Genomic DNA, 9,898 nt, shown 5'->3' with positions numbered 1-9,898 from the left:
AAAAATTCTTTGTCATACTACTACTACCACCACCACAAAACCAAACGAAACAAAAGTCTCATTTATTTCCTTTGCATTTCTGGAAAAATGCTGGGAACTACCTTTGTAACTTAAGAGAACCATAGCACTCATTGGTCTTGCCCATGGTTTTGTATCGTCTTTAATTGGGTCCTTGTCCCTATAAATCTTAGCTGAGCCCTCAGAGAGTGTCAGAGCTGTCGGTTTCTTGTAATGCCACAACTTTCACCCCCAACACGCACTGCCCACTGTCCCTCCCTCCCACATATGTCACTTTTGAGGAGCTCCCATGCCTCTTGAGCTTTGTTTATTGATTTTTCAGAATTCTAATTTTTCTCCAAGGTCTCCCTGTGTGGTGGAAGGTGCTGGGGATAAAACCCAGACACATTTTTGACCTAGGCTAGCTTTAAGTGATCAGCCCAATGGATGCAAATGGGGTCTAATAGGGACTGAAATGAATTTTCCTGCTCTTTCCCCCGGTGTCATAAACCCCAAGCTGCCTCTGAGAGGCTGAGCCAGAGGTGCTGTTGCAGGTTGTCATTTAAAGTAATGTCTTAGTCAGGTCACCTTCCCATTTAGTTTTGTCACATGACTCTGGGAGACTTGCTAAAGGACTGGAAAATACCTTTCCAAGTCCGTTTGAAAGGCACCAGTTATATAGATGCACCAGGTATATATAGATTGTGCTTCCAGGCACCTCTTTCTGAGCTCACTTGAAGCGTGAGAGGGATCCAGGGGTTATCTGGACACATCTCAACTCCAACTCCGACTGCAGGTCCCTTCCCCTGATCTAGTGTCTCGATGACAGTGCCTCTGCGGCCCTGGGGTGTAGCTGAGTAGGAGAGCCTGCTGCACAGAGCCAACATGTGCTACTGTGCTTTTAGACTTGAGCTTGAGGAATCAATCTCAATCCCGTAAGGGTACTGGAAAACCCAGGGGCTTTGACCTTTGCTTGGCAAAAGCCCTAACTGCTAAATACTAGGAGCTTCGCCATTTCTTCTTTACCTGCCTTCTTTCATACCGGCTCCAACCCTGCTTAGTGGCAGGGGTCTGCACAATGTCAGGCCTTTCTCTGAGTATGAGCAAGGATAGGGTGGGGGTGAGAAGGGAGGGAGAGGGAAGAGATAGTTCTTTAAAGGAAGAAGCAGAACAAGAACAGATTTAAAAAGATGGTTATCTACAAAAAAAGGCCTATCTTACATTTATGCCATATTTAAAAACTTTTCCCTGAGGGTTTTGAAATGGAAAAAGTGCAGACTGGCTTCCAATTCAACCATGGCACAGTTAAAATCCTAAATGGCCCACTCTGGGTGGTACAGGAAACACAGGGATATCTTTGCTGTTTTTAAATGTGAACAACTCAAATTGTTGTTGTGAGAGGAAAACAACATACATTTACAAGCAAATTGACTTCTCACAGCTAGCATAAATCTCAAACCAATAATCCCACTTTATCTTGTTCACAACTACTGTGGATACTTCAATGGATATGAAGAATAAATATTCTATACAATTTTACAATGCCTATATGCTAGATAAACTTGACTTCAATGCAATTACAGGATGTTTTCATCATTTCTGTGATTTATTACAAGTGCAATAAGGAAAAATGAAGACCTTATACTTTTGCAGGCTCTTTAATTTTAAAATGTACAAAGCACTGATAACTGAATTTTTTTTGTTTCTACTTTTTAAAAACATATTTTATTGATTATACTATTACAATTGTCACCATTTTTCCCCCTTTCCCCCCCTAAGCCTGGTACCTCCCTTCCTTCCAGCAAACTTGTCCCTTAGTTCATGTCCATGGGTTCTGCATTTAAGTTCTTTGGCTTCTCCATTTCCTATACTATTCTTAACCTCCCCCTGTCTATTTTGTACCTACCAATAATGCTTCTTTTTAAAAAAAAAACTAGAATTTTTTAAAAATACTTTATTTTTAGAGAGAGGTGAAGGGAAGGAGAAAGAGAGGGAAATGTGTGGTTGCCTCTCGTGCGCCCCCTACTGTAGACCTGGCCCACAACCCAGGCATTGCCCTGACTAGGAATTGAACCACAGACCCTCTGGTTCGCAGGCTGTGCTCAGTCCACTGAGCTACACCAACCAGGGCCCATTATGCTTCTTAATCCCTGCACCTTTTCTCCCATCCTCCTCCTCCCCACTCCCAGTTGATAACCCTCCAAATGATCTCCATATTTATGATTCTGTTCCTGTTCTGGCTGTTTGCTTACTTTGCTTTTTTAGATTCAGTTGTTGATAGTTGTGAATATGTTGCCATTTTAGTGTTCATAATTTTGATCTTCCTCTTTTTCTTAAATAAGTCCCTTTAATATTTCCTGTAATAATGGTTTGGTGATGATGACCTCCTTTAGCTTTACCTTGTCTGGGGAGCACTTTATCTGCCCTTCAATTCTAAGTGATAGTTTTGCTCGATTAGATTGTAGGTCCTTGCTTTTCATCAGTCCCTTCTTGCCTGCAAAGTTTCTTTTGAGATATCAGCTAACAGTTTTATGGGAACTCCTTTGTAGGTAACTCTGCTTTTCTCTTGCTGCTTTTAAGATTCTCTCTTTTATCTTATACCTTTGGCATTTTAATTATGATGTGTCTTGGAGTGGGCCTCTTTGGGTCCAACTTGTTTGGGATTCTCTGTGCTTCCTGGACTTGTATGTCTATTTCCTTCACCAAATTAGGGGAGTTTTCTCTCATTATTTTTTCAAGTTTTCAATTTCTTGTTCTTCCTTTTCTACTTCTGGCATCCCTATGATTTGAATGTTGGTACATTTGGAGATGTCCCAGAGGCTTCTTATACTTCCTCATTTTTTTGAATTCTTTTTTCTTCTTGCTGTTCTGGTTGAATGCTTATTTCTTCCTTATGTTCCAAATCATTGAATCCCAGCTTCCTCCATTTCACTGTTGGTTCCCTGTAGATTTTTATGTCACTTAGTGTAACCTTCATTTCTTCCTTTATGTTGTTGCTGTACTCAGTGAGGTGAGAGCATCCTGATCACCAGTGTTTTGAACTCCACATCTGATAGGCTCGTTATCTCTGTTTCATTTAGTGCTGTTTTGTTTTTTTTTCCCTGTTCTTTCATTTGGGTCGTATTTCTTTGTCTCCTCAATTTGGCTTCCTCCTGTGTTTCTGTGTATTAGCTAGAGCTGCTTTGACTCCCTGTCTTAGTAGCGTGGCCTATTGTACAAAAGGCACCTGTAGATTGTGTGGGGCAGAGTCTTACATAATCACCAGGATGGGCAACCCGCTTCACTACTATGTGGGTCTGTGTAGGGGGAGGGCTTGAAGATGGGACAGTGCCATTGCCTGGCTTTTGGAGGTTTGCCTAGCACTCGCCCCTTTTCCAGTCACTTCACCCATTCCCTGTATGTGACTGGCACCTTTCCAGCTGCTGCCCTGGTGGTGAATCCCAGAGTGGGTGGTTTGCGTACATTCTGAGACTGTGTGGACCCTTTAAGCAGTGTCTCCCCACACTCCCAAAATCTAGGCAAAATCTAGGACAGAGTTGTGTGGCTCTGGGGCAAGGGCCACTCCCCTAACCTTCCTCCAAGCCTAACCAGCACCTGCCACTCACAGAAGATCTACAGCCCTGTGAGACAGCCAGAGAGCTGAGATCAGGTTCCTTGGGGAATCTGGGACAGACTGAGTTGTAACTCTAAGACGGGGGCCATTTTTCCCTTGCATGTCTGACTGGTGTAAAGCCCTCTCTTCACATATCCAAATCTTGGTCCGTTTGGGCCTGATACACTTTGCTGGCCCCACCCCGACAACTCCCTGAGACCTGCTCTACCACAGAGATGTTCGAACACCCAGAGTATGGCAGCTAGACTTGGTAGACCCTGGGACATTTGCTGAGTGGCCTCAGACCAAGCACTGGCACTGAGTTTGAATTTGTATCAATCTGGTGAACACCAGTCACCTCTACCTAGTGACTCACTGAGAACCTACCACATGCAACTCAAGTACCACCAGAGGGTCTTTCAGTGATCAACAAGCAGCCTGCAGGTAGAAGCGGATCTCTGGGTGCTTTGAGAATTTGCTGACCCATTCCCGGTGCTGGTAAGCTGGCCTTGGGACACAGCTTGGTCCTTTCTGCATGCACTCAGGCCCAAGAGAGGAGCCACAAGATGGGGATCTCTCATGGCTCCAAACAGGTTGGTTGCCCAGTGCCAGTTGTCACAGGCAGAGTCTGACATAGGCCTGCACCAAAGTCCCCCAGAAAGGCCCAGAACCTACACACCCAGTGGTCAGACAACAACAGAGCAAGATCCAATAAGCTTCACAAGCAGCATAGCCACAGAGATCTCTGCAGGCACCAAACCCTGCTGAGGCGAATTCTGCTTCAGGTGCTCAGTACCTGCACAGCAGCTTGCTCTCTGTGTTGGGTGTTGAGTCTCACAGCCAGCCAGCCTGAGGTTCAATCCCACGCACGAAAGGGCCAATAGCAATCAAGACTAAATTATAACGGGAGGACACATGACATACAGAAGGGACATTCCTAGAGTACCCGGCTCAGGTGATCAGGGAGACTTTACCACTGGGCCTCGCAGGACGCCTACTACATAAGGCCACCCTATCAATACTGGGAGTCATAGCGGATCTACCTAATGCATAGAAGCAAACACAAAGAGGAAGCAAAATGAAGAGACAAAGAAAATGCCCCAAATGAAAAGAACAGAAGAAATCTACAAAAAAAGGGATCTAAAGGAAACAAAGATAAGCAATTTATCAGAGATAGAATTCAACAGAAATGATTATAAGGATGGTCAAGGAACTTAGTGAGAAAAACAACAGCATGAAAAATGACATAGAAACCATAAAAAGAACCAATCAGAAATGAAGAATACATTGCAAGTAACAAACGGCTGGATGAGGCAGAAGATTGAATCAGTGATTTGGAAGACAAGATAGCAGAAATAAATTAAATTAAATTAAATTTAAAAAATTTTAAATGAGGATATTTTAAAGAACCTTTGGGACAACATGAAGTATAACAATACCCACATCATAGTAATCGAACCAGTGGCTTTTGGTTTGTGAGACAATGTCCAACCCACTGAGCCATACCAGTCAGGGCTAAGGAGAGTGTCAAAAGTAGCAAGAGAACCCTGGCTGGGTGTGGCTCAGTTGGGTGTCGTCCTGCAAAGCAAAAGGTCGCCGGTTCAATTCTTGGTCAGGGCTCATGCCTGGGTTGCAGTTCTGTCCTCAGTCAAGGCACGTGCAAGAGGCAACTGATCGATGTTTCTCTCCCTCTCTTTCTCCCTCCCTTCCCCTCTCACTAGAATCAATATAAAGAAAAACAAAAAGCAGCAAGAAAAAAGACAGTTAATTACCTGCAAGGGAGCTCCTATAAGACTGTCGGGTGATTTCTCAACAGAAACATTTTAGGCCAAAAGGAATTGGCATGAAATAGTCAAAATGATGAAAAGCAAGGACCTAAAACCAAGACTATTTTACCCAGCAAGGTTATCATTTAAAACTGAAGGAGGCCCTGGCTGATGGGGCTCAGTGGATTGAGCACCGGCCTGCGAACTGAGAGGTCAGTGGTTCAATTCTCTGTCAGGGAACATGCCTGGGTCCCTGGTTGGGGGGTGTGAGAGGCAATTCATGTATTTTTCGTGCATCAATGTTTCTCTCCATCTCATTCTCCCTCCCTTCCCCTCTCTCTAAAAAATAAAATCTTATAAGAAGAAAACAAGGCTCATATATATGCTATATAAAAGTGACCCACTTAAAAATGAAAGATATACATAGACTAAAATCAAAGGGATGGGAAAATTTTTCATGTAAATGGAAATTTTTTAAAAGCTGAGGAAACAATACTTGTACATGAAAAAACAGACTTTAAGACAAAGACTATAGTATGAGACAAAGGTCACCACACAATGATAAAGGGAACAATCCACCAAGAGGATACAACCCTTGTAAACATTTATTCACCCCAACAGAGCAGCACCGAATATATAAAGCAAATCTTGGTGGACATAAAGGAAGAGAGCAACAGTAATATGGTCACAGTAGGGGATTTTAACACCCATTGACATCAATGGGTAGATTTTCCAGACAGAAAATCAATAAGGAAACTGTGGCCTTAAAAGACAGATCAGATGGGTTTAATTAATATCTTCAGACAATTATATCCCCAAACAGCATGTTTTTAAGTGCACATGTAACATTTTCTAGGATAGACCACATGGTAGTACATAAAACGAGTCTCAATAAATTTAAGGCTGAATCATATCAAGCATCTTCTCTGAACATAATTGTATGAAACTGGAAAATCACACACACACACAAACTCCCTAAAACACAGAAAGACATGGAGGCTAAATAACACGTTACTAACCAATGAATGGTTAACAGTGAGATCAAGGAAGAAATCAGAAGATACTTGAAACTAATGAGAATGAGAATACAACAATCCAAAATCTATGGGACACAGAGGAAACGGTCCTAAGAGGGAAATTTACAGCATTACAGGCCTACCTCAAGAAATAAGATAATCTCAAATAAACCATCTAACTTTACATGTAAAGGAAATGGAAAATAACAAAGCCCAAAGTGAGTAGAAGAAAGGAAATAATAAACATCAGAGCAGTAATAAACAAAATAGAGTCTTAAAAAAATAACAATATGAAAGGTTCAATGAAACCAAGAGCTGGTTCTTTGAGAAGAGAAATAAGATTCACAAACCTTTAACCAAACTCATCAAGAAAAAAAAAGAGACAGGACACAAATAAATAAAATCAGAAGTGAGGGGGGGGAAAAATGAAAGAGAAGTAACAACTGACCCCCCCCAACATACAAAGGATTATAAGAAAATATTATGAACTATATGCCAATAAATTCAACAGTCTGGACAATATGGATACATTCCTAGAAAAATGCAATTTTCCAAAACTGAATCAGGAAGAATAAAAAATTCTGGATAGATTACAAGAAACCTCCATTATTTCCAGGTGACATGATACTGTATATAGGGAATCCTAAAGATTCAATAAAAAAACTAAAAATGAAAAATAAAATCAGTACAGTAACAAGATGCAAAATAAATATCCAGAAATCAGCTGCATTTATATATAGCAATAATGAATTATTAGAAAGAGAAATTAATACAATCCTATTTACAATTGTATCAAAAAATAAAAAATAAAATACCTGGGAATAAATCTAACCAAGGATGTAAAAGATCTGTACTTGGAAAATTATAAGACACTGAAGAAACTGAAGACACTATACAAGGCCATAGTAATCAAAACAGCATGGTACTGGCATAAAAAGTAGACATGAGTCCCCAGCCATCTCACCCACCAGGCCATCTGTCCTGCTGTTACCACTGGGCCTTAAGCTCCATGCAGTTCAACTAGTGGCCCTCATACGGGCTTTCAGCCCAAGTCAAGAACTGGCTCCTACCTAAATATAACCCTCAGGAGGCAGAACTCCATAGCTGGATCAAGGGACTTATGGGCTTATTGGTTGTCTTCCAGAAGGATCTGAAGGATGTGATTATTCTGTGTGCACCCAAGAATAAGCTGTAGCCTGGCTCTGTCTCTAAGATCAACCACTCCATGCAAAACTGGCACCAGCTAGAAAACCTCTCCAACTTCATCAAGGTCATGGTCAGCTATGGCATGACCTCTATGGACCTATTTGAGGCCAATGACCTGTCTGAGAGTGAAAACATGGCATAGGTGCTGGTGTCTTTTCTGGCTCTGGCAGGGAAGGCCAAGACAACGGGGATGCACAGTGGTATGGGCATTGGCATCAGGTTTTTGGAAGAGAACTTTGATGATGCTACTGTGAAGGCAGGCCAGTGCATCACTGGGCTTCAGATGGCACCAAGTGAGCCAACCAGTCAGGCATGACAGCATATGGCACAAGAAGACATCTGTTATGACCCCAAGAACCATATCCTGCCACCCATGGACCACTCATCCATCAGCCTCCAAATGGGCACTACCAAGTGTGCCATCCAGGTGGGCATGACAGCTCCTGGGACCAGGTAGCACACCTATGACACCAAGTTGGGACCTGCAGCTGTGACAATTCCTCCGTGTCTCCGCAGATGGGCTACATGCAGGGCACCAACCAGAGTGGCCAGGTCTTTGGCTGGGGCCAGCAGACACATGATCCCAAGTACTGCCCACAAGGCCCAGTGGCCAACAGGGCTCCAGGGTCAGCAGATGACTACCCAAGCCCAGGGACAGTGCAGAGTACCACACCCCACAACCAAGAGGAGGCAATCTACCAAGACCCTCCTCATGGGGTGTCTCCCTATAGCATCACCCCATCTGGGATTTCAGGTTTTTCTGTCTCCATCTTGTTTTTCTGTGTTCTACTGCTTTCAGCTGAGGCTCTGCAAAGGCCAAATCCAGATGCTTGTGGGGTGGGAGGAACCCGCCAGCACACATCCAGTAGCAAGTTTCCCAGCAGGGTTCAGGCCAAGCTGTGGGGGGAAGAAACCTGTGCAGGGAGGGAACTGGCTCCAAATGGCTTCCAGGTGTTACTGCCCCTCTTCCCTTTTCTCTGCTGGTCAGTTTGTGGTTTCCATACCCCCAACTTACAGGCAGTTTTAACAAAAGTAATTTTTTGGGGTGAGGGGGATGATATAAAGGAGGGTGCTGGGAAGGAAGTCCCTTGGGATAGAGCCAGGCCACAGTCCCCAGATATTTTAGGCATCATAAGGTACTAGACTTCCCCAGGACCCTCCCAGGGACCCAGTGAGGAAACTAAGGCCCAGCCAGGACAATGGAGTTCTGAGAAGTTGAGGCAAAGCCAGACACCCCTCTTCCATACTAGCCCCTTCTCCACCATGAAGTACTGCACAGGGTCCCCCACCAGGAGGCCCTCTCTAGGACCAACCCCACCCAGGAGCCCTGGGAACAAGAGATAATGTGAAATACCAACTGTGGAGCAAAGGCAATAAAAATCTTTTCAGGAAAAAAAAAAATAGACACATAGATTTACTAAATAGAATGGACAGCTCAGAAATAAGCCCGCGCCTTTACCGACAATTAGTATTTGACAAAGGAGGCAGGAACATACAGGGGGTGAAGATAATAGTCAATAAATGGTCAACAAATGGGAAAACTGGACAGATACATGCAAAAAAATGAAACTAGACCCCGTTCTCACACCATATGCACGAATGAATGGAAAGTGGATTAAAGACTTGAATACCATAAAAATCCTAGAACACATGGGCAATAAAATCTTGGATAATTCTTATAGCAGTATTTTTTCTAATATATTTCCTTGGGAAAGGGACATAAAAGAAAAAAAACAAACAAATGGAACTACACCTAACTAGAAAGGTTTTGTACAACAAAGGAAACCATCAGCAAAATGAAAAGAATCTACGTTGGGAGAACATATTTGTCTATGATACCTCTGACAAGGGGTTAATAGCCAGAATTTATTAAAAAAACTTTATAAAAAGGAGAGTTTGGGCCAAGATGGAGGCAAAGGTAGAAACGCTTAGCTACCTTGCACAACCAAAAGGATAACAACCAATCTAAAAACCATAAACAATCAGAAGTGCCAAAAAATCAAACTGCATGGAACTCTGGTAACAAAGGAGTCAAAGAAACATTCACACAGGCTGGTGGGAGGGGCGGAGACGGCAGCTGAGCGGAGAAGATGTGTGGTGTGGTGTCGGGCTGTGTGGGCAAGGCAGGGCTGACTGAAGGGGAAATTAAAGACTTGAAGCTAACTATACACTACACTTCAGGGCTGCCATGGCAGGCGAAGCTCCCGCTCTCACACAAGAGTTTGTTGCAAAGTGGGGCTAGAGTGGAGCAAGTAAGTTGAATCTTTTCCTCTCTAACCCCTCCCCCACAGAGCTACAAGGTAGCAAAGAGGGTTGCCCCA

At 43.2% G+C, this 9,898-nt stretch overlaps 1 pseudogene; it reads left to right on the top strand.

Moving 5' to 3' along the window:
• The first annotated feature begins 6,913 nt into the window (after window positions 1-6,913).
• LOC112297229 (calponin-2 pseudogene) lies at window positions 6,914-9,113 on the top strand (annotated as a pseudogene).
• The last annotated feature ends 785 nt before the right edge of the window (window positions 9,114-9,898 follow it).

The sequence above is a fragment of the Desmodus rotundus genome, chromosome 11 (genome assembly GCF_022682495.2).
Source record: "Desmodus rotundus isolate HL8 chromosome 11, HLdesRot8A.1, whole genome shotgun sequence".
Taxonomy (NCBI): domain Eukaryota; kingdom Metazoa; phylum Chordata; class Mammalia; order Chiroptera; family Phyllostomidae; genus Desmodus; species Desmodus rotundus.
This window is presented reverse-complemented; position numbering and strand designations above follow the sequence as displayed.